We start from the raw sequence: 19,078 nt of genomic DNA on the forward strand, positions 1-19,078 counted from the left end.
ATTTTCCCACATATGATACTTTTTAACCTCATTTCCACATTATCCCTGCTTAACCGTAATAGCCACACATATGGAGACCCATCAAAATAAAATATCTTAACATTCATGGCTAATATAGAATTATAGTACACTTCTGTATTAAAAATGATGCCTTCTTTAATACACATGTATTAATTAACTTACATATTAAAAATGTTGTAAATCTAAATGTGTTATTTTAGCTAATCATTACTGTATTTTTTTCAAGTGACAGATGCATTCAGTAAGTATATAGTCATGTCATCTTCTGACCTGCTTAATCCAGACCAGGGTCATGGGGGTGCCGGGGCCTACCCCAGGTAGTGTTGGGCTCAAGGCAGGAACAAACCCTGGATAGGGCCCCAGTCCATTGAAGATTAAGTACATAGTGGCAATGTTATTTGGTAAATATTCAAAACATTTCTTAAGCTGTCCACAGTTATTTGAAATAAGTTGTAGTAAGTTACTACAACCAAAGAAGATGCAGGTTTAAGTTAGTCTGTGTGGCACATATGGCACAGTGGTGCTGTGGGTAGCACTGCTGCCTCGCAGTTAGGAGACCCAGGTTCACTACCCAGGTCCTCCTTGCGTGGAGTTTGCATGTTCTCCCCGTGGGTTTCCTCCGGGTGCTCCTGTTTGCTCTCACAGTCCAATGACATGCAGGTTAGGTGCATTGACGATTCTAAATTGTCCCTAGTGTGTGTGCGCACACTGCGGTGGGATGGTGCACTGTCCCGGGTTTGTTTTCTGCCTTGTGCCCTGTGCTGGCTGGGATTGACTCCAGCAGACCCCCGTGACCCTGCAGTTAGGATATAGTGAGTTGGATAATGGATGGATGTTAGTCTACTACTTTGATCACCTCCAGAGGGCAGCAGCTGTTGTTCATTGCACTTTAGAACATATTTCGTACAGTGGTAAAGTCGTCTGGAATTGAGTTTAAGATGGAGCACAAGTTTAGCCCTCAGCTGTGTAATAACCTTCTGTTAGATTAGATTAGATTAGATAAACATTATTAATTCACGTTGCTTTCAGTCAATGCATTTGATCCCAAAGACTTTGACATGCACATGTATGTCTTTAGAATCTTTGTTGAAAGCAAAGTATAAGATGGAAGCACAGTGAGAATGAGTGAACTCCGCAGAGATACTGGACATAAGCTAGCAGTGCTGACCACAGCACCAATTTGCTCCCCATTGTAAAGCAATTAAGATTTGTGAATAAAGTGGAAATTCTGCTTCCTTTTTTATTGATGCAGGCATCTCACCAAGGCTGATGCCTTTACTCAGGTAAGATGCTTGCTTTTCCGTCTTCTTCTTACTCAGCAGGTCAAGTTTAAGCTTATCGTTATGTGCACATACTGTGGTACAAAGACATTTTTACTTTATAGCTCCCACAACTAATGACAGTATTAAAACACAACAAAACAGACAAAAAAGGACAATGAATAAAAACCTCAAATGATGAATGGGAGAAAATGGTAATTATAGTTTCTGAGCAATAATCTCTGACATATTGCTACTTCATCTTTTCTTTGAAAAATTGTATGAATTCTTGAATAACTACAGTGGTATTATCTTGCCATCTAGTTATTCAAAGAACTGATATCTATCATTTATGAAAATCTTTCCAATGGTTATGTAACATTTTTGAACAACAATAGGACTTGAACATAACTAGTAATCAGCAGATTTTGTATTTAAAATTTTGTAAGAAATAGAAAAGCCCACAAATATGAAATAGTGAGGACAAGTTAAGAAAAAAAAACAAGTTACAAACTATAGTTTTTCTAATAGTATATTGATTTTACGTGGTTCAGTTCAATTTAAATAATGTTACTGTCATCCATCCATCCATTATTCATCCTGCTATATCCTAACTACAGGGTCACGGGTGTCTGCTGGAGCCAATCCCAGCCAACACAGGGCAAACCCTGGGCAGGGTGCCAGCCCACCGCAGGGCACACACATACGCACACACTCACTAGGGACAATTTAGGATTGCCAATGCACCTAACCTGCATGTCTTTGGACTGTGGGAGGAAAGTGGAGCACCCAGAGGAAACCCATGCAGTCACAGAGAGAGCATGCAAACTCCATGTAGGGAGAACCTGGGAAGCGAACCCAGGTCTCCTCACTGTGAGGCAGCAGCGCTACCACTGCACCACCATGCCGCCCCTTCTCATTATACCTTACAGTAAAATAAAATGCATTTGTTACTGGCCCAAATGATAAGGAACTATGTCGTGACAGTAACTAAATTGGAAGAACACCACACATGTGACATTAATGACTCTTTACACCATCTTTAAAATGGCATATGTAGGCAATATGGCATAGGCTATATAATTACCTTGAAGTCAAATGGATTGAGGGTTTAGATTTACGATATTCATATACAGTGCATTCAGAAGTATTCAGGCTCCTTAACCTTTTTCATATTTTGCTTTGTTGCAACTTTATTTTAAAACTGTTTAAGTTTATATTTTCCCTCATCAAGCAATATTCAATACCCCGTAATGACAAAGAAAAGAAATGGGTTATAATAAATTATTTCAAATTTATTAAAAATAAAAAACTGAAATATCACTTTGACTCAGGTATTCAGATGACTCTTGAAATTCAGCTCAGGAGCATCCCGTTCTGCTAATCGTCCTTGAGATGTTTCTACACTTTGTTTGGAGTCCATCTGTGGTACATTCAATTTATTGGACATGGCGTTGAAAGCCATACACCTATCTATATAATTGTGTCAAGGTACAGATCTCAGGAAGGCTACAAAACAATTCTGCAGCATTGAAGGCTCCCAAGATCACTAGCCAGGGTAATGAGAAAGCTGAGTGGAACAAAGTACAGAAATATCCTTAATGAAAACCTGCTCCAGATCACCTCAGATTGGGACAAATGTTCACCTTCCAAAAGGATAATGACCTTAAGCACAAAGCAAACACAACACTGGAGTGGCTAAGAGACAACTCTGCGAATGCCCTTAAGTGCTCCAGCTAGAGTCTGGACTTGAACCCAATCAAGCATCTCTGAAGAGACCTGAAAATAGCTGCCCACTGATGATCTCCACCCAACCTGACAGTGCTTGAGAGGATCTGCAGAGAAGAACAGCAGAAAATCACAAGTCCAGGTGCACAAACGTCTCCAAGAAGACTCCAAGCTGTAATCATTGCCAAATGTGATTCAACTAAGTACCGAGTAAGGTGGCTGAATAGTTGTGTCAAGGGGATATTTCAGTTGTTTAGCTTTAATTCATTTTACAAACTATCTAAAATCCTATTTTTTCCTTGTCCATCTGGGGTATTGAGTGTTGCTTGATGAGTGAAAAAATGAATTTAAAAGATTTTAGCATAAGGCTGCAATGTAACAAAATGTGAAAAAATTGATTTCTTTCTCACTGAGAATGCATTTAAACAGAGTATGTATGTACTGTACTTAATATTTCAAAATGTAAGAACATTCACCATTTTTCATAGCCACTTATTAAAATCATTGCTGTGAGCAAAATTAGGAATATTTTCTTTATACAAAAATTCCAGTTACTGTAGATAGTGGTATTTTGACCACGTGCATTAATAACCTTGACTATTTAATGCACAGTCATGTTTCCCCAGCATTGTAACACTCAAGCTATGTAAATAAAAAAAGATAATAGATTTCTGTTATTACAGAACACACATTACATTTGATAAAAAAATTTTAAAAAAATCTCTCCACTCTTGCTCAATAGTGGACTCTGATACCACAAAAACCTTAGAACTGATAGAAGATAAAACTACAGCATTAATTACTTCCTGACGCTTTGCCTTAAGGCAACAGTCATACCTGCAGCTCTGAACCTGTCAGCAATGACGCAGCAAGCAGCAATGACGCTCTCATTTCCTTTGTCTTTTTATGGGCTTGAAACTTCTATACATTCTTTCTGGAGGCGGAAATGAACACCTGTTTTCCATATAGGGTATTAACTTCCTCTTTTTCTCTGCAAAGGAGGTGTTCTCACTACAGACAATGTGCCAAACTGTCTAGCAGGCTGCTGAAAGGCTAACATAAAACCTAAAGCTAATTTAATTTGTTAAATTAATCCAATGTGTAAACAGGGTTTGAAAAATATTGACTTCAGTCAATACTTATATGAGCACACACATGAAACTCTATAGATCAACTGTATAACAGGACAGTTTCAAAAATTATTATTATATCATTTTATCCATTTTTACATGTTTTTCCTAACAAATAATTTAGAGAACCTGAACATATCTAGGAAGCAAAACCTATAAGATACTGTACACAAAATATTCACTTGTCTGTTGTAGGGCAAATACAGAATATACACAACAGTTTGCTGACTTACTTTGGAAGAGAAGTGAATAAGCCAAATGCTATGGCATCATTTCTTTGGACTGCAGAGGAACCGACTGCTCATGCAAAACTCTCACAGGCACATCGGGGCCACAGAAGGCACCCTGCCTGGTGTCACACAATACTCATGTTCTTTGTGATGATAAAACTGTCCATAATGTACCACTGAACCAAACAATATATTATTTGTTCAGTGCCCATAGGCACAAATATCTTCTTATATAATACACTACCATGGCTGTTCGTTTGTCTGTCCAGGATTTTAAATCACCTGTAGCTCACAAACCAATTGAACTATTGACCTGAAATTTGGTACACATACTGTATACTACGTGACATCTACTATCCACTTTCGGGGTGATGATTGACCACCAAGGTTATTCCTCTTTTTATTTTTGTTTTATTTTATTGTAGAATCAACTCTACAGGGCAACTGTGCGGCGCATGCGTATGGGTGCCGTTCTCATTCCCAAACACCTTTGCTGTCACTTCCCCTACCTCTTCATATCTTAAATCATTCTTGAGGTAGATTGAAGACTTAAGTGCCAGCTTAAGTGAAAAATGAAGGAAAATTTACTAAGGAATTGCAACACAAACGCTGACTTAATCAGTTTTAACATGAAAAGAAAGAAGAGAAGAAGCGGGTCGCTAGGGTGAAGTAAAGAAGAGCTGCTCAGGAAGCAGCAAGCGCATCAACCTCTGAGCAAATGAATGCTAAACGTAAGGAGAAAGAGTAGGAAAACTATGAATGCCCAAGTCAAGTGTATTCACTGCACGTTATCGTGTAGTGTGCTATTACTGGTCCTTAATAATATTTGTTGCACAATGTCGTAGGAGATGGCACAGTAGTATGGCTGCTGCCTCACAGTAAGGAGACCAGAGTTCACATCCTGGATCTTCTCTGTGGGAATTTGCATGTTCTTTCCATGTCTGTTTGGCTTTCCTCTGGGTGTTCTGGTTTCCTCCCACAGTCCAAAGACATGCATGTTAGGTGAACTGGCAACAATAAATTGGCCCTGATGTGTGTACTGTATGTGTGTGTGTGTTCAATCTATAATGGACTTGCACCTAATTGAGGGTTTGTTCCTGCTTTGTGCCCTGTGCTAGATGGGATAGATTCCAGCCTCCCTGCAACCCTGATCTGGATTAAGCTGGTTAGATTTTAGGATATCTTAGGATCAAATAAAAACATACTTTTTATAGACTAAAGCCCATAAACTTGTGTAATTATAAATAGATTATTACATATATTTATGAATAATCAGTTAGATAATATAATGTGGTTTGGGATCGTGTTTTCATTAACGACATGGAGAAGACTTTATGAGAAGCCTGACATGGAGATATAGGTGTACAAATGTTGAAAATGGATCATACTTGAAACTAACCGTGCAATATATGACCCTCGAAATGTATTTGCACTCTTAAGGTGGCAAGAGACTTTATACTTACTCATAGATATAGAGGAGAGCACACTTAATATCATTTTGTGTCCTTTTATGTGAAAAGATGTCAGTCAAAGTAGATTTGTAGAGTTTAAAGATGCCATTATTGAAGAAAAATTACATGGATATGAAGAGGAAAGTTTGTTTAACATTGCAGCACATTTGAGGAAGTAAAGGATACAAAAGGTGGTTGTTTCATGAAGAGCACTGCTGTCAAAAAAAGATTTGAAATTATCACCTTGTACAATAAGATAAAGGCTTCGGTTATAACTGTCTAATAAAACACAGATGACTGCCACATTATATTCTTATACATTGAGTGGTTGTATTATAACATTGGAACAGTCTCGATCCACTGTACTAATTCCCTGTGCACACAGTTCTCCAGATGAGGCCTCACCAGTGTGTTATAAACCTTGAGCATAATGTCCTTGGAGTTGTACGCCACACATCAGGACACTATACAGTAATCCCTCCTTGATCGCGGGGGTTGCGTTCCAGAACCCCCCGCGATAGGTGAAAATCCGCTAAGTAGAAACCATATGTTTGTATGGTTATTTTTATATATTTTAAGCCCTTAGAAACTCTCCCACTCTGTTTATAAATATTCTCTGCACAGTTATACAGTTATCCCTCGTTTATCGCGGTTAATCCACTCCAGACAGATAAATGAATTTCCACGAAGTGGGATTCTTTATTTATAAATCTAATATTTTTGCAGTTAGAGCATAGAAAACCTGTTTACAACCTTTTAAATACGTTTTTTAACATTATTAGAACCCTCTAGACATGAAATAACATCCTTTAGTCAAAAGTTTAAACTGTGCTCCATGACAAGACAGAGATGACAGTTCTTTCTCACAATTAAAAGAATGGAAACATATTTTCCTCTTCACAGGAGTGCGCGTCAGGAGCAGAGAATGTCAGAGAGAGAGAGAGCGAGAGAAAAGCAAACAATCAAAAAATCAATATGTTCTTTTGGGCTTTTAAGTATGCCGAAGCAACACGATAAAGCGGCATTTTTTAGAGGAATGTCCGTATCCTCTAGGCAAACAGCCTCTGTGCAAACAGCCCCTCTGCTCACATCCCCTCCGTCAGGCACAGAGCATGTCAGAGAGAGTGAGAGAGACAGAGAAAAGCAAACAATCAAGCACTGCGCGGGAAGCATATCGTATATGATTGAGGAGTTTTAGTTAATATGTAATACATGCTCTGATTGGGTAGCTTCTAAGCCATCTACCAATAGCGTCCCTTGTATGAAATCAACTGGGCAAACACACCATAAATTAAAAGACCCATTGTCCGCAGAAATCTGCGAATCAGCGAAAAATCCGTGATATATATTTAGATATGCTTACATTTAAAATCCGCGATGGAGTGAAGCCGTGAAAGTCGAAGCGCGATATAGCGAGGGATCACTGTATAACCTAACATTGTGTTGGCCTTCTTAATGGCTTCTGAACACCATCTGGAGGTTGATAGTGTTGTTGGGGTACATCTGCTGTTCCCGTTTTAATTAATAACAAGTTCTGTAGTGTGGAATGACAGTGTTGTTTAAAGCAGGGTTGCAGGTACCAATAGATTGTGTGAGTGTGTGCAGTTTGCAGAGAGAATGGTAAAGATTAAAGATTTAAGTGGCTGTGACTGTAATACAGTAGTAGTGTGCACCAAATATGCTGGTATTACTCTACTGGGAAAAGCAACTTTGTTGAATATATCAACATTAGGAAACCATCCAAAGTCCAATGGCAGTTCAGTGGTTCATAAACTGACAGCTCAAAAGCGAGGCCTGCAGGTGTGACGATGCGGGTTCGCTGAATGCTTCCATCTCGCTTCCAGGAGCCCTGAACCCGACATGTTACCGATGAGCACAGCAGTAAGGCACAACAAATAGAGCAAGGGGATGGTGCCAAAGTGCAAAGTGCTTTTATTTAAAACCAACAGCAAAAAGAAACAGTGTTCAAATAAATAGTGCAGTGTTTCAAATCTTCAATAAATAAATAATCCATTAAAAACAGAGGTGAAAACAACGAGGTTAAAATAACGGCTGGAAGCTGTCCTTTTAAAACAAAGCCCAGTGCATTCCTACTGCTGGCAACTCCCCTGTTTCTCCCTCCTGGCTATGCACCAGGGGAGCCACCCTTGCTACAGCTAACCTGCTTTGGCTGATCGGTTGGCCTCACTGACCCCTGGCTTCAATAGGCTCCATCAAACAGCGACTTGGGCTTCTCACGCTGGGGAATACATGTCCCAAGTCGCGACTCCCGCTGCCCTCCGTGGCCTAATGAGGCGAGTCATCCGCCTTCCGGTCACTCCCGCTCTTCACAATAATCTCAGTGGAAGCGACCACTACAACTGCTCCTCGGGTGTCAGCCAAACACTCAGGCTCCCTGTGCTCGCTCGTTTTCCTGCACCAGCTTTCTCCTAATGCTTCCTGCAACCTCCGTCTCTTTTTCTTCTACTTTCACTTCCTTTTCTTCTCTTAGGCGCCTCGCGCTTATATTTATGAAGAGAACGTAGCAGCGGAGGTAAATCAGCAGCCCTGAGAACAATCACGGATGCGGACGGTTTCTCACTTGTGCACTTAGGTGAGAAACGCCCACATCATGAATCATCCCGGGAACCGCTTCAACCACACTACCACAAGTGCGGTGATTATTTATTTAAAACTGGCCTTCCTGATGGGAGCTGTGGACCCGCAACACCACAGCAGGTACAGGTAAAACTTGTTCATAGCAATAGAAAAGATTAACAACTGACTTCATTGGCAATGGCGAAAGAGGCATTTCAGAAAGCATAGCTACTTGCCATAGAAAACAAGAACGTCTGATAGTAGAATCAAAATTAGAATCACAATCACATTTCTTGGCCAAGTATACAAGCTGTCACACAATTGCGTCCGAGAGACAACCTCAGGACTTATTTAATGATTGTTACACTCCAAACCTTCCTCTGAAAAGATAACTGACAGTTCTTCCATCCTTGATGTCATTTACGGTTTCTGGCCTCCTGAACCCCATTCCTTCTGGTTGCCAGCCATGATAACCGGCATCATCACCATCTCAGGCAGTCTAAAAGTGGCTCACATCTGAACGAAAAGTTAAATGTTTTCTGATTTTTCCTATTTTGTTTATGGCCATCACAATATATGGGGTTCACGTAGGTGTTATAACTTTTTCTGATGTGTTCCTGTGTTTTATTACAATGCATACAAGACATTTGGCTCGGTTTTTTTGTTTTTGACTCTCCACATATAGTTACATGACAATCATACAAACAAGTATGTAAATAAGTAAATGCCTGAAGAAAATACAAAACAAGGAGTGTAAACATGTGCCCGCATAGCACAAGGCAGTTTAAGAAATTGTAAATGAACACCGAGATAAGCTTATGGGTCCCTTTAATGTGCTTGAGTTCAGTTCAAATGTAACAGTGCATGCTAAGTCACCAAGCGTATATGAGGCACACAATACCTGCTTTGCACAAGCCATAATGCAGCCCAGAGTATCATGATCTTCCATCAGCCTTTTATCTCCAGTTCAGCAGTTAAACAAGCAATGGAATTCCCTTGTGTTTCTGAAATGCTAACATATAAGTCTACAACTCATTAAAAGTGGGCATGAAAAATATTCTGCTCAGTTATTTCATCATGTAAGTTCTGTGTATACATATTGTGTAACTTTGCGTTTCCTCAAAATTTGCATAAAAGGTGAATGAACTATTTTGTAAAGTATGTCATGTGTTTAACATATTCAATGAATTACATATGAAAAATAGAAAAACAAATGCATTTAAAGAAAAATATAATGAAAAAAATCTCCAACATGAAAAACTGCCACAGCAAGAATAACAAATTAAAGGTCATAATGATCTACAACAGCAGAAATCCATTCCCACAATTTATCATTTTTTTTTTTTTTTAATAATAGTATACCACTTTACAAGCCTTAGTTTCTGAGTGGGAGTGAGTTTCATCATACTTGGCACTTGAAGTAAATGCAGTCCACCCTTGTTTCCATTTCAAAAGGTGAACCAACGTGTTTGACAAAAATGTTCCACCAAAAAGCATTTTCTTAAAGTGACTAAAAAATTGTTCTGAAGCTGTGACATATTTCAAATTTCACTACACTGCTTAAATGCTCCTTATTCGGACACAATGCATTCATCAGCTAGGTTAAGCCTTTTAATTAACGGCATCTAAATAGTGAGGAATGCCGTAGTCAAAGCCATGAGGTCATGATCCTGCAGCCCAGTTGTTTTTCACAGCCCCAAGTGCCTGATGTTTCTTCAAGTTAATTAGTATGTCCGCTCGACCAAGTGGCTTCCTCTAACACAGCTGCTCCAGTTTCTTCAGGTGTCGGAGTCTCAAAGCCTCCTTGATATAAAGCAGTGCTTTCCAGACCTTTCTGTGCCCCACATCCCTAGAAAATATTTGATTTATGTCTGCACCCCCTACAAAAGTAATATCCCATTTGAAGATGAAGAAGTCAAATTTCTAATTTCGGAAGCCACAAATTCAACCACATACAGTAATGAACATGAACAAATTGAACTAAAAAAATAAGCTTGTAACTTATTGCATAAAATATAAATTGAGCAATTTACCTTTAGAAATGTCAATAATCTTGTAAATGTGTCCCTGTGAAGCTCAGACACTCAATTGATGATCTGGGGGTTGGGGTATCCCACAAAGTATCAAGCACCACAAGGAAATGACACACAATCAATGATTGAAGGTTTTTAGGGGATTGGAGCAAGTTGATATGCTGCTAAGCAATAAAACAAAGTTGAGCAGCTTTGTCCACCCAATAACACCTGCACTGAAGTTCAAAAACCGATGCACCGCACAGTTAAAATTGCTGAGCTACTGCCAGGTCCACCAGCAGGAGAGATGGGCTGAGTGTAAGTAAGAGGCGTTGCATCCAATTCAGTCCCCCTTGTTCCCTCCTGGCAAAAATGTCAATCAGACTTTGAGATCAGTGCTATTTCACGATCAGGGTTCGCACAGAAATTAATACTAGACCTCGTCCTTCTCTATGGATCATTGCAAGATCCAAGCTGCATTCTCTTAAAAAATGATATTCGCCCACAGCAAGGAACCTGCGAGAACACGCATGTCTGTGGCTCATTCACAGGTGACAATTGCACATGCAATACTCGATTCTTTTCATATCATAGGACAGGAGCACTAACTAATAAATGACATACAAATGACGGCACAATGCAAGACACCGATTACACCGCAAAAAAAATTAGTAAGCCATCTCACTGAATTTTGGACAATCACAACACAGCCTTTCTGTTTGTTGCATCCCCAAAAATGCCATCTCACTCCCCCAAGGTTGGGAACCCCTGATATAACTACTGTGCAGAAATAATTTCTTTTCTTTTAATTTCATTTCTTGAAAATTTACAAGGTTTATTAATTTGAAAACTTTGAAAGGTATTTTTATTTTTTTTTAATTAACACCTTCTTCCCTGTCTCCATTATTCTGATGTTTCCATATTTGTATTCTACCCAAAGCAAACTACTGTATAGAATTCTTCATCTTTGGTTTTCATGATACAAGCTCTCTACTTTCTCTGGTGCCCTGACAGCAAAATTATATTTTAGCCCCAACCAAGAACTTTTCCCTAAACATAAAATATAAAGAACAAACTAATTCCCAAATAAAAGAGTAGAGTATCATACAAAATTTCATCCAAACCCCAAGATCCCAGCTTAAACAATCTAGCATTAAACCAACTTTCAGATGCTATTAGTCAACTCAACAAACCTTCTGTGTTTGCGGGTTCATACTTGTGCATTGTTGTGCCATTTTATTTAATAATTATGCCTGAACTAGAGAAAGGTTTTATTGTGCTTGGTACAAAATTTATTCGGTGTTTACATACAATATACCAGTAAATTCTTTACTGTTTTATTGATTGTGTAATTCACCGATATAGCAATGGCATTGTTTGCTCATACAAAGAGAAATAATCATGCACGACAAAACAAAAATAAAATGTAAATGACAAGACCACATAAAAATCAATGTAATTAAAAGTGACATGCTTAGCAAATAGGTCCACTAGAGCTGGCCTCATTGCAGGTGTTAATTCAGGGTGTTTGTCAGTGTGCTTAGTCTTATGGCTCCCCTCAAACCATAGGAATGGCAAATGGCATATGGTGTGAACTATTTAACCATCTTGTTGGAAGTGTAATCCTTGTCACAGAGCAAATATGAGGGACCCAGCTCTTATCTTCGTCAGCCAAATTAAAGCCAAAATAAAGTTAATTTAATTTTTTGATAAGGATGGTGAAGTTTTGTTTCTGACATTCATTTGTTAATTCTGCGCAATCAGATTTTCTCAATGATTGTTAGAGATACAGTATGCTACTATTTAAAATATACTACTTAAATGTCATTCGATGAACAGAATAATGAAGATGGGGTCACAAGAAAACTTAGCCTGACAGAACAAATCTAATTTTGTTTATGAATTCAGCATAGAAAAGTATGTCCACATAGAACTTTCATGCATACCTACTATAAGATCATTGTCCATCTGCTTCAGGCATATGTGCCAATCAATACTCTAGCTGGAGTTCCATCCTTCATGCATTTAAAAACCACTTGCAGTGTTTTCACTTGAGTGATATGTTAGCTGACTATCAAGCATGTCAAGCATGTATATCAGTGGATCAGGCTCATCTGAAGTGTGTACTACCACACTGCATGCGTGTTTTATTTATTATTTTCATTGATTAAACAAGGACAACCGGGTTGGCGCTCCAACATTTCTTCTTGTGGACCATCAGCCCTTTATTCGACCACAATGCATAATTAGCCATGTGTCCAGCTATGTCTCAAAACAAGCCCTAAAGGAGCTCTCCCCTTGTCGGAAAACTCAGGAGATCCTGCGAAATAGTAATAACAAAAGATTTATTACTATTAACAATATTTTTCTTTCTTCTTCATAGAAGAAAAAAAGTGTGAAGCATCTACAAGGGTACATTTGAAATAGAAAATACAGCTGTGCACATAACTGTTACTTCAAATGATGGAATGAGCCAGTGCCACACTGACATTTTGTGGCAGGGCCAATGTGTCTCCCAAGATTGGAACTCTGTGAGCACAATAATCTATATTTAATGCAGTTATTGTTGGTTTATGGCCGTCTGTTGTATTTAGTTTCTGGTATTCCTTCCATTTGCATCTTTTATTGTTTGAGGTTGTGGTATAGTGGGTCTGCGACTCAGAAAGAACAGCTGTTTCAATACATAATCAGTTGGCTGGCTCATTCTCCGTGGGCGCGCTCACGTGGTAGTGGGGAGTTAGTGGAGTAACTGGGGCGAGACATATCTGCTTGTGAAGGTGCATTTTTTCTCAACTGCTTCATCGGCTTCCTGCAGTGCACGATTGAGATGCTACACCCACGGAGCCTTATAAGAACAAGCTGGCACAAGAGGAAGAGAAGGAAAAACTAACAAAAAAAAGGAAAAGGGCATGGCGGATAAAGAATGGAAAAAGAGGGGCAGGAGCGTGAAGGAGAGTGAGTGGGTGTGACAGACGGATGTGGAGCCCCAGGAAGGAACATGTGGCCAGTGCTCAGGAGTCGCTCCTATTGAACATCCAATTAGCAGGAGCGATCACTAGGCTTAGGAGTGTCCTCTCTCTATGACGGCCAACGGATCAGCAGTGATGAAAGGACAGAGCGTGCTTTCACCAGACGGAAGCCTAGAAAGGCAGCAGTGGGCAGGGGAACAGGGCTTGGTGGCTCCCCGCAGATGCCATAGGATTGGCAATGGGGACACGGGTCAAGAAAAGAAGGGTGTCTGCACCTGCTGGAGAACTTCTCATCAGGCTGCACGGTGAAGACAGGGCAAGCCAAAGAGGAACCAAATTTTTAAAGGGTCACCAAGACTCACTGGAAAAAAAGACCGTTTCCTGCCAGGGGAATTTTAACCTCGTTTGTAATGGATTTTTCTATTTATTGAATTTTAACCTCCACTAACACTAGAACTTTGTTTTTATGGATTATTTAATATTGAAGGAGCACTGCACTTTTTGAAAATTGTTATTTTAATAAAAGCACTTGATCACTTTTCACCATCTCCTTGCTTTATGTGTGTTTTCTCATCATCTGCCACGCTCGTCTGGTTACATTATCGACAGTGTTGGGTTCAAGAGGCTCCCAAAAATGGAGAGAGAGCATGGAGCTGACCCGTACCATCACAGAGGCATGACGGTGCAGTGGTTAGCACTGCTGCCTTACAACTTACATCTCATTTTTGGCCACATTAATTAGTCCAGTTTAGTTGGCAGATGATTCCCTAGCATTCAGAGACAAAAAAGAGCATTGTAGGATTGTAAGCCACTCAGAATTAGTTCAGTTCCTCCTTCTCCATTAACTTCAATTCATTTTGCAGAGTTCAGCAAAGTTCCAGAACATGTTCATAGTTTTGGCGAGAGGTCATTGCTATCCATGATATACATGCAGTGAAACTAAAGGAACGCACCAGGAGATGAAATTCAAACAATAAACAGGCTCAGGTCAAAACCAGAAAAACAAAACCTTTTGTTAAATCCTGAACTGGACATAGAGTCTTTATTATTTCGAGCAAGAAAGCCAAGAGCCAACCCTAAACACAAAACAATAACAAAGCTGAAAAATTTTGCTAATTTGAGAACCCAAAAACAAAAGCTACAAGATGCATTTATAAATATTCATAATCTTAGACAACTAGGATATGCAATGACCTTTATACCATTACAGTAATAGCAACCATTGATAACACTGGTGCCAAAACAGCAACCATAAGAAAAAAATGTTGCCATGGGAGGAACAGTTAAAAACATTTTCATATACAGAATAAATGTAACCATTGAAATTCTTGGTCCTCAAACCCATCCAAGATAATGTTCCAAATGTATTTAATATTAAAACCAGATCTTGACAGTATGCTTAGCAGACCCATTACAATTAATGTAACAAAATTGTTGTTGAATAGTGGCTTCATGAGTAAATAATGAACAAAATCAATTAATAGCAATATCCATGTTAATTTCTGCAAATAAAACTAAACTACTATATTATGAAATGTGCCCCTCAATATAAGGCAAATAGATTTCTACCAGTCTTTTAACTACCTAGTCTTGACTATTTTCGCCATGCAAATTCCAAGGAAACATTCATAAAATTAATCGAACTCCACCAATACCAACATGGGAGGTTCACCACCTATTGTATGAAAATCAAGTGGTCAGACACCTTACAATTCATCCCATTTAATTTTGGTAAAATTGATTAAATGATATATAATTATTATATGTGCAGTACAATACATAAAACTCTTTACACATAGTGCATATTTTTAAATAAATACAAAGACATCAGCTTTCCCTTGTGACTTGGTGAAGAATCGTTTGAATTAATTTAAGGAAGCAGACCAAAAGACTGAAAATAAAAATTCAGAATCATTGGGCTATCAACATATAAGCCATGGGATTAACAGAGAATTTTCAAAATTGCTTTAATAATGAGCAAACTTGGCACCTATAATGAGTAGGCATGAAATCAAACAAAGCACATTTTTGACAGATTGCACAGGAGGCTTACTTGTTTCATATTGCAAGGGTGGTGTATGTATGAAGTCATCTCTCCACAACCGTTTTCTTTAAAAATGTTCTTTCCTGCTATAATTCTAAAGAAATCTCAGACAGCAAATAGCTCCTTTATTGTGGCTGTCACAACAAAATCTAATTTCCTTGTTGAATAGAACGACTAATCTTGATTTTTTTTACATTCTGCCTCACATATCTCTTCCCTGTAGCATTGCCCAAACAGAGGAGCAAGCCATCCAAGTCTAGCAGAATAAATAGTTGAACAGCGAATGGACTTATAAATATCTTTTAAATAGGACACAATAATTGTGCATGGCCACCTAAATATAGTGTACCATAATATTTGTTTTTTTCCATCTACCAGTTCATCTATCATACTTAAGTGTGATTGTGATTCCTACATTATTAGGCAGATCAACACTTACCAGTAGCCTGAAGTAAGTCTGTATTGAACAATTAAAGTTTATTCAGTTTAGGTATAGTTTGTAATTGCATTATTGTTCAAAAACAGGACTTACATTATAATAATTAGAGATGAGCAAACCAGGTGGATTTTGTTTCACTGCGAGTTTGATAAAATCACAGAAAAGTTTGCAAACTTTGCTGAAATCAGTAAAATATATTGGAAAAAGTTTTGAGTGTCTTATAATGGTGTAATAATGTTTTAAGTGTCCCTGAGGGCTAGGGAAGTGTCTGCCAACTATGATGGACTGATGATTGTGGCCTAATATGAGACATGAGCTTTTCTCCACCATGCATCAGACAAAAACAAATGCAAACAATTGTTGATGTAATATTTTTAAACATTTACATAAAGAAATAACAATACAAATTTACTGACTTACATATAAATGTTCTAGTTTTGTCACTTTTAAGTTTTTTGGATTCCAAACTTTGTTTGGTGGCCCGTTGTTTTTATAATTTTTCTGCTGCCTCCCGCTAAATCATTCAGCAGTAGTCCACCATCATACTGACATCCTTACATTCCTGGTGCCTTCTTTCCGTGTTCTTGATATCCCAATGGTATCTTTCACTCTGCTCTTCAATTACCACTCCAAGATTTCCAGAGGAAAAATAGCCTTGAAATATGTGTAGATAGATAATAGATAGATAGATACTTTATAAATCACAAGGGGAAATTCACAAATATGAATTTAAAAATGAAATTTTAAAAATTTGTATGAGTTTATTCAACCCGTGAAGGATTGGCGCTCTTTCCAGGGGCTATTCCTGCCTGTAAATGATTCTTGTTGGGATAGACTCCAGTTACCCTATACCCTTGCAAGCGGGTTTAGAACATAGATGTATCAATAAATATTATAACCCATCCTGCCCTAAGCAACTCCTTCTTTTGCACATCACCTGCCCTAAATCAGAGAGATTTATATTCTGTACAGCTTCAAATACAGATTAGTACACCATTTCAGATGTAGCTTGAGGAGTTGTTTCAACTGGTATGTATTGTATACAGTATTTTCCTCTTTTACACACCCAATAGCTTCTCTTGTCAGCGAAACAGATCCTCGGTGGTCAGCACAAGCAATTAAAATGGTGGCCTCAGCAAACCTGTATCACACATCACCCAAACCACCGTGACAAAATCTTTAAAAATTAAAAATGTGATATCTTTCTCTTGTTGAACCAAATAAATAACAGAAAACCCTATAACTTTTAAATCATTTAATTAAACCTCACCAGAATGTAATACTAGGGCTTATGAATACATTTTCTAATTTGTTAACATAAGAAAGTGCTTATTTTGCCACACTTAAAACACGTAGACAAGCAAAACTTTATAAAGGAATGTTTTCTATCATGGTACTGGTGTGATTTTTCTTAATTCCGAAGTTCTAAATGTGTTTGTGTAACTGAGACTTACATCATATTGTGAACAATTTACATCTTTTGACATGGGGTATGATGTATTTTTGTAGCTGTTAGATTAGATTTTATAGACTTTTTGTTTTATCTTGGTAGAGTAATATATACATTGCTCTACTTACCCCTATTGTATTATTAATATGGAGCCTTAGAATGCCTAATCTCACAGACTTACCACTGTTTATAAGATATTATTCTATATAACTTATCACCACCTTCCCTTCTATATCTATAACCTCAGGCAATTAGATACAGTAAAAAGACAAGCAGGAGTTAGGTTACATATAAAATAATGTATTATTGATAATATTCATAAATAATAACAAAATTCAAAGTACATTTGAATATTGGCAACCATACAACCTGATAAAATGGCGATGTGTAATTCAGGTGGCACACAGACTTGCAGTTACTTAAAATGTCTCTAGTTAAGGCATCGTTGGTGCTCAGCTTTCAGCCACATGTCTGTTCAATATGGCTGCTGAGCTGTGCTCTTCATTGTGTTGTCTTCATCATCACAGGTTAGCAAGAGAGATGCTTCTTCATCATATGTTGGTTAGAGAGAGAGAACGTGGTTGAGTAAGCAAATTTATAGGTTCTCTCCAATTCCTAGAACCAATAGGACATCAATAGGCCTCTGAGACAAGCCAATTCCAAACAGCCATATCTCAGACCATTGGGGGGAAATAGTACATTTTAACACCTCAACCCCCCAAGACCATATGTTAAGCTAACCTGGCTTTGTGTGGGGAATGAGACAAAGACTTTAGCAGAGAAATACTCTTCAAACTGGTTTAAGACACATCGCCCCAAATCCTGTCATAAAATTACAAAGAGACAGTCGTAAAGGGGGTAAACACGAATACCTCTCACCAAAGTAACACTAAATTACATTGGTTTGCCTAAATTATAAATAAAGACATACAAAACATTTATCAAGTTATATGCAAAATCCCACATCACAACACTTTTTTAATTCCAAGTGTGAATTTAGTATAGTTGAGACTAAAAAATGCAATTATCTTTAATGGCTCACCTGTCACCCCAAGTTTAAATGTCAGACTCCTTCCATGGATTTAGTAGTCGTGATCTGTTGAGTGTACATTAGGTGAGGTTCACCACATAATGCAGTTTCATGGATTGGCCTGAGAGTTAGGCTTGTGTTGAATTTAAGAGTAACTTCATGCAAATGGTTGATTGATATTAGAGGTAGAAGGGAAATAAGCGGGTGAATACCATACCACATGTGCTTCATCCACCTGAAACTAAGCATGTTTAGGCCCGGCAACTACTTGGATGGGAGACCATTTAGGAAATACTTGGGTTGCTGCTGCAAGAGGTATTGGTGAGGCCAGTGGTGGGGGGCACTTACCCTGTGGTCTCAATATGAAGCCTAATGCCCCTGTGCAGTGATGGGGAGAATATTCTGCACAAATGGTGCCATCCTTCAGGTAAGACATGAAACCAAGGCCCTGACTCTCTGTGGTCATAAAAGATCTGTGGCCATCCTTCATAAACAGCAGGGTGTATCCTGTCATTCTGCCCCCTCTAATTGGCTCTCTCTTACCACTTCACCACCTAACAGTTAATGTGTGGTGACTGTACTGGTGCAAAATTGGCTGCATTACTTCATCCAGGTGGATGCTTCACATTAGTGGTGATTGAAGTGGCTCTCCACTCACTGAAGCGCTTTGACTAGTGAGAAAAAGCACTATATAAATGTAAAAAACTATTATTAATTATTATTATTAATGACTGTGTT

Source organism: Polypterus senegalus, chromosome 10 (assembly GCF_016835505.1).
Source record: "Polypterus senegalus isolate Bchr_013 chromosome 10, ASM1683550v1, whole genome shotgun sequence".
Classification (NCBI taxonomy): Eukaryota; Metazoa; Chordata; class Cladistia; order Polypteriformes; family Polypteridae; genus Polypterus; species Polypterus senegalus.